Source organism: Limulus polyphemus, unplaced genomic scaffold (genome assembly GCF_000517525.1).
Source record: "Limulus polyphemus unplaced genomic scaffold, Limulus_polyphemus-2.1.2 Scaffold108, whole genome shotgun sequence".
Lineage (NCBI taxonomy): Eukaryota > Metazoa > Arthropoda > Merostomata > Xiphosura > Limulidae > Limulus > Limulus polyphemus.
The window spans coordinates 124,890-132,640 of NW_013665718.1; the positions used below are offsets into that span (position 1 = coordinate 124,890).

At 30.9% G+C, this 7,751-nt stretch overlaps 1 long non-coding RNA gene across 1 annotated transcript in view; it reads right to left on the bottom strand.

Annotated features, from left to right (window-relative positions):
* Positions 1–2,701: 2,701 nt before the first annotated feature.
* The window catches only part of LOC111088972, a 19,167-nt gene continuing 14,117 nt past the window's right edge, over positions 2,702–7,751 (bottom strand). The window contains exon 4 of the long non-coding RNA XR_002613366.1: positions 2,702–3,230. This is a non-coding gene — a long non-coding RNA (uncharacterized LOC111088972). The remainder of the gene's footprint in view (positions 3,231–7,751) is intronic.

Below are 7,751 nucleotides of genomic sequence, written 5' to 3' on the forward strand. Positions count from 1 at the left end.
TTATATTTAATTTAAGCATTGATAATTTACCAAATAAGGAAATCACAAATTTTTTTCTTTTTTGTTTGTATTCTACTAAAACCTGTTCTGTTCTTTTGTAAACATAATTTTCAGGTTAATGTTTCAGATACTAATCTTATGAAGAAAGTTCCACGACTTCGAAATGCTTAGACACTACTAACCGGTCCCCTCGGTATGACAGCATTAAGTTTACGGACTTACAATGCTTAAATCGGGGTTTCGATTCCTGCAGCTTTGCGCAAAAACAAACTTCTTACCATTCGAGTAGGGTTTTCCCCCTAGAACTCCTTCTAAGGACACACAAACCTGTGTTATACTATTCTGTGATATGAAATAGACCCTACATCTGTATCTTTTTTTTATTGCTCTACACATATTATAATATCTGTGTTTGTTATACAGGCTCAATTTAAAAGGTAAACTATTCAATCACTCTATCGAGATATCCAACTTGTTTTTTTAATTGCGTTTTTGTGTGAAATTATTTTAATTTTTCATAAAGAAAAATCAAGCCTTTCCTGATTAATCGTTTTTTGGATGCAGTTTTACAGTTAATCAATTATAAAGAACATTTTTAGTACACGTTGGCATTAGCTGATGATACCAACTCATTACAAAAATGTTGGACAAATAACTAAATACTATTTTAGTTATGATAAAAATAGCCATTTTAATCATGCCAAAGAGATTAGAAGACTTCAGTCATCTCATCAAGATTACAAATCGCATTTCAGTCACGTTACCACTATTACAGAACGTCATTTATTGTATCATTAATATTACATACCAGCATGGTAGTCTCGTCATGAAAATTAAAACCGCATTTCAGTCACGTTGCCACTATTACAGAGCGTCATTTGTCGTATCATTAATATTACAAACTAACATTTTAGTAACATCATCAAGGTTACAAGTCGCACTTCAGTCACGTTACCAAGATTGCAACTGAAAGTTTTGTTTTCTATTCTAATTTGAACTGGAAGCACTTTATCTAGTGAAAATTATCTATTTATCGAAAACAATAAATTTAGAAAACCATTCTAACGAAGAGCAGGGGCATTGTTAACCCACTGGGGCACTAAGCGGGAAGATTTTGACCTCCCCCCCTCCGAAAAATTTTAATTGCATATATTTACACAAATCAAGAAATATACTAATACAACACATACTAGTTTACTTATTAAAATGTCATTTATACTCACATATTATCACCACTCTCCCAGTATCTTTCTCAAATCATGCACACAGTGGCTTACTGTACTTACCAACAAATCAGTGTATGCTCACAGAACATGCCTGACTGAGAAGTGGCCTACACAGAACATGCCTGACTGAGAAGTGCCCTACACAGAACATGCCTGACTGAGAAGTGCCCTACACAGAACATGCCTGACTGAGAAGTGCCCTACACAGAACATGCCTGACTGAGAAGTGCCCTACACAGAACATGCCTGACTGAGAAGTGTCGTGTTGCTACAATTTTTAATCGACCAGCTTTTAGTCAGAAAGTCTTTTGCTTAACTATAGTCTTCAATTCATTGTGGAGGGCATTGTTCTGGATTAGCTTTTAGTAAGGTTTTGTAGTCCACTGCTCTCCTAATTTGAGTGCTTCCATGGAGATCAAACCTTGAAGGCTTTTTGGTTTTAAATATTGTATCCTTTGGAACTACATCATTTACCAATCTTTCTATAGTACTATCTTCCCTCAGAAAAGGCTGTGATGTATATCTCCAACCACTAAGCTACCTTGGTGGTATTACACTATTGAGTCAAACATATACACAAAACACGTTGCAATTGAAGTCACATGTGTGGCAAACTGCTATTGCATTAATATATATAAGTTGTTCAAGTAAAGCAATTAACCTATTTATATGTATTTTTTATCCACAATAAAAATTTCAGTCTTACAGAGTTCAGTTATTTGTCATAACAAATACATTTAATATATATTTACTGAAATTAATTAGCTCTGTACCTTCTTCAAACAAAAACAAAACAAAGTTAATACAGATTTAGATTTACCTACTTAGTACTGTGTACTAAATGTACACAAGTTCAAGGACTTTTTTGCCAAATAAGATACTAAATTCAGTTTACTACATCTGCCATAGAGAAACTAGATCAAAGTAGGAAATATCATTTACTAGGAACAACAGGTTACCTGAAATCATCATGATCAAGAGGCAAATATATGTACATTCATGTTCATGATACAAAATAAACAAACAAATAGTCTTTAGGATTAGCCAGAGGATTTGGCCAATAAAATTTCTATAGTTTCACAATAAAAATGCTTCTTTGCTGAAGTTTATAAATGTTTAATTGCTTATTTACACTATCAATCACTGGCTCTTGCTACAACCAGAATAATTACTGAAACTATTACTTTATTCATAAAAATACTAATATAAAGACTTTGAAGATGAAATTCATATATATATCCTTTATTTGTACTAACTGTAATACAAGAGTATGCATAGCCACCAGATCTAAACTAACTGTTCATATCTTCATCACCCCCCAAAAAAAATTCCTTTAACTTTATTATGAACATAACTATATATAAAAATGGGAGGTTTATAATGTAATAAAACTATAAGCAAATGTTATATTTCACGAGTAAAATGAAGTTTGAAAAATTAAAATATAAAGTTAAATAAATCAAATATGATACAATATATAATTTATTGAAACTTCGGCCCTTAACTTTCTCATTTTTATTTTCAAATACATTCCTATTGCTTTTGTTAAACACTTTGATGTTTGAATGTTAAATGTATTACACTTTACAATTCTTTTCTGATGTTTAAACTGAGAAAATATTTTGTAAAGACAATTTTTCTAATTGTTAAAAAGAAAATTTAAAACAGAATTTAAAATTAAACACTATAAATGATAAATATGCAACACATTGTTATTGCATTATGAATTTTCGTCTTACCTAAAGAAACAAAAACCATTGAAGGCTAAAACAACAAAAACAGTTTAAAATTATTTTACTCTGAATATGAAAGCAGTCAGTATTTATCTTTTAAATGTTAATTGTAAAAACTTGTACCTTCGTAAGCATATAGTGAATTCAGTTGTGTGTTGGTAACCAAGACAATATTTTCCTTAACTATTTGCTTTCAGACAAATGAATTCCTTTATTCAATGAAGTCCAGTGATGATCACAATAATGCAGAATGCACAGCTGCTGACAAGTCCTAAAGGCAGAAAATATATTCATTACAAAGAAGTCATGGTTTTTACAGTTAAAAAAATAAAACACTTAACTGTTAGAGCCATTTGTGTTTCTGTGTTCCATAAGTAAGGTATATTATATTCTTTCTTTAATGTTACTTTCATTAAAAGTATTGGTTAGAACATCTAATATATAATGTTTTATTATTGTTACACAATATAAAAACATATTAATAAAAACATTATTATGTGTATTTAGGGCTAACATAAACCTCCTAAGCTGGCCAAATCATACAAATATTATTGGGTTTATGGCAAAAAATATCATGAACAGCAAGGGTACCCAGCTGATGAAGCAATGTATTCTAATCTTTATAAGCAAGAATGTAATAAAAGTATATAAGTAGGAAGCTTGCTATGATCAGAAGTTAACATTAATTCACACACACTAAAGTTATAGATATTTAATAAGATATAAATCAAAATGCTTAAAGATTAAAATCAACAGTACCTACTGGTAAAAACAAAACATTCATTTAATCAAGATACAGAAATAGAATCAAATATATGCCAAGAACACCCAAAGGTATGCCCCAAAACACTCACTTAAGCAAGATACAGAAATAGAATCAAATATATGCCAAGAACACCCAAAGGTATGCCCCAAAACACTCACTTAAGCAAGATACAGAAATGGAATCACAAACATGTTAAGAATGCCCAAAAATACAAGTCAAAAGTATTTAATGGTACATGCAATTTCTAAATGTAGAAAACATATCAAATATATACAACACTCACAGATGGAAGTCATATAGGTTTCGTAAAGATAAACATACACATAGAACAGATATTGAAATTAGGATTGACTAAAAAACTAAAGTCATTAATGCACATACTTACTAATTAGTGTAATAATATGTGTAATACAGATGTAGAAATAAAATCAGACAAAAATCAGGAACAAGCAAAGATCAAAGTAAACAGTAGTTACTAGTAAAGATAAAATATTCACCTATGATGTAGAAACAAAGTCAGATATAAATCACCAATACAAAAGTCATTAGTATTTACTGGTAAATACTAGAATATTCATTTAGTATAAATGTAGAAACCAACATTATTCACATAAAGAAATTAAAAGTATTTATATATATACAAATCAAACACTCAGGTATTTATCAGTACATTCCAGAAATAAGATGTTAAACACAACCAAATGTATACAAGCTATGGAACAAACAGAAATAAGTTATATTTATGGCAAAAATACAACTTGTCCTTACTTTGACTTTCAAATCAAGCATCACAAAAATTTACTACCATTTAGGAGGCAGGAATAATTAAAATATACTGAAAGTGAAGAACTAGAGCTGGTTAACAAGATTCACAAGTAAAATCAGTAAATTTATGTACCTTAAGTGTAAAATGAGAATCAAACCCTTAAACTTCTAAAAATTTATCAACTTTGTGTACTTTTTTTATAATAAAACTTACTTGGTATGATTCAAATATTGAATTTCAGGACTATAAAATTTGTAGATGAAGTAAAACAATAATTTACTGAAGATGAAGTGGAATCAGTTAGTACTCAGTGTAGATCCTACCAATAGTGTGGCCCAGCATGGCAAGGTGGTTAGTGCGCTTGACTAGCAATCTGAGGGTTGCAGGTTCGAATCCCTGTCACACCAAACAAGCTTCCCCTTTCAGCCATGGGGGCATTATAATGTGATGGTCAATCTCACTATTCGTGGGTAATTAGTAAAAGAGTAGCCCAAGAGTAGGTGGTGGGTGGTGATGACTAGCTGCCTTACCTCTAGTCTTTCACTACTAAATTAGAGATGGCTAGTGCAGATAGACCTTGTGTAGCTTTGAGTGAAATTCAAAATGAATTAAACCAGTAGTAAATGGTATAAAACAAGTTGTTCATTTGAAGGTTAACTGTAAATTTAATACCTGCCTACATTTACTGTAGCTTTACCTTTTCCTTGATGATTGATTTTAAAATAAGTATTTTGGTGTATAGTTTATTAGCAAAAGGATAATTAGTTTATATGTTCTTATATATTGTAATTTTTTTGGAACAGGAACTATGATTAAAGTGTAATTTATTTTGTTATATAAGTTCAAGGTAGTTTTGGATACTGTGTTGTTGGGTTAGTGTATTGTAAGTTGAATGTAATACATAAGTTACCTGGCAGTTTACACCCTTGGATTAGGTAGACGTGTTTTTAATCCTCAAAAAATCTAAAAAGTACACTTTCTGGGAAATGTATTATAGTCAGTTACTGTAACATCACTGAATTGCTCAAGAAAGGTAAACAAGCTTGGAGATTAATCTAGGGGTTTCTAATGGTTGGAGTAAGAATTCCTGGACACTGATATTTTGCTGTTCGTCAAGATTCTTCCATGCTGTTTACAATATTTTGTGAAACCTGGAGATAAGTAAAGTTTAACAAGCTGCTATTAATAAATACAGCTCTGGATATAAAAATAGATTTGCTATTTACTTATAATGAAATTCTGTAGCTGTATGAATTTTGTTTCTCTCATTTAACTCTACAATGACTAGCGAACACGTTTCAGGAGTTAAGTGCACACCTGCATATCAAGTTTCAAAATTTAGGTAAATTTAACAATTCTAATTGTTTCAACAATTCTTAACTCAAAAATATTTTTGACTTAACATTCTGTAATTTTGTAACCTATATTTAGTATAACTCATAAAGGAAAATTCTTTAAAATTTAAACTTTCATTTCTGCACAGCTACAAGGAATCTCACGTGTAAAGAACTAACTTGTTAATTTTTTTAAAAGTTTTCTGCTCATCCCAAAGCATAGGATTATATTAGCTAATAAAGTATTGCTTTTGAGAATGTAATAACCATGAACAACTATTAATAAAGTTCAGCTTTGAAAGTGGCTACAAGTAAAATTGAAATATAATTTTCTAAGGAAGATTATAAAGTATTTATGTCAGTTTAAAGTGGCATGAGAAGTTATTTATGGCTTATTGACAAGACCTAGTTCCTGCATGAAAGAACAAAAGGAACTTCTGGGAAATTTAGAAGACTTGAAAACAAACTACTGATCCGGGAATTTTCTTACAGTTTTTAAGATGTTCTGTTCATTCCTGAAAATGTTTTCATCATAAACTATATTTGTTAGAGCTAAGGAAATATTCTTCTTTAACAAGACATCAGGTAAGCTACACAATATTCTGATGACCCAAATCTTTACCTACTGAATATTATTGTTAACTTTACCATAAATGAAAAATGTAGATAACAAAACTTTTTTTGAGAAACAAAAATACTGTTACGAAGCCTGACCTAATACCATTTTGAAAGTTCAGGATTTAGGTCACCAATAAAGCTTTGTCAGTTTAGGCAGTATTTCCTATACTTTATAGCCAGAAGTAGTGAATGGTGCAATCAGCAAAAAAATTAAAAAAAAAAATTAATTAAGTTGAAATAGACTGGATATACAAAATGGAACTTTCTTTTCAAGATTAAAAAACATTTAAATTGAAAGATGACAGGAACTATTTTTAATGTTTTTCCAAACATCATTTTACAAAGAAATTTTAAAAATTTCACAAAATAAAAAAGTTAGAGAAAACTTAATTAAAATATATTTGTTTTTAAAATCAAACATAGACAATATTTAGTAACAAAATCAGTTTTTTCACTACTTAGTAAGTTTGTTCTAAGTTTCATTTAATTTGGCTAAGTATTTCCACCATGAGAAGGTAGAAAAATTAAGCAATACCAGTGACACCCATCTGGTCTGGAAATGGGTATTTATTGAGTTGGTAAATTTCAAGCTACAAGAAGTTTATATTCTTAGAATATTTTTCTGTTCACATTGCTTGAAATCTTCCATTATAGTAAGATTAAATTCACACTGTAATGTTATCCTAGTGTTTGATCTGAGCCTTTGTTTTAATATAATGGTATTCTGAGTATACATAGCGTGGTCACAAGTAAATAGACACCACCTTTTCAGAAAAAACTAAATTTTTCAGGCATATTCACATAAATTGATATATTTATAATTTAATTAATATCTAGTAGATCTTCCGTTCGCTTTGTGGAGTTTGTTGATCGTTTGGGGCATCATGAGAATCATCTGATCAATTTAAGATTGTGGGATTTTCGCCCACTCTTGCTTCAAAACTTGGAGTAGATCGCTCTTCAAGTTGGTTTTTATGGTTGTTTCTTGACTTGCCGGTCGAGTATGGCCCAGAGGTTTTCGATGGGGTTCGTGTCAGGAGATTGGCTCGGGCCAGGGCAACTTCTGGATACCATTTTCTTCCTGCCACTTTTGGGTGTTTCTAGCAGTGTGACACGGTGCTCCATCTTCCTGGAACAATGTTGTGTTCTTGTCCACAAAACCCGAGGAATAAAGTGGCAAGAGTCCTTCCTCCAATATTTTAATGTATTTCACACAATTTATGTTGCCAATGCACTCCACTAAGCTCGATCTCCCACCAACCCAAATAACTCCCCAAACCATCACAGTTCCCCAAACTATCACAGTTC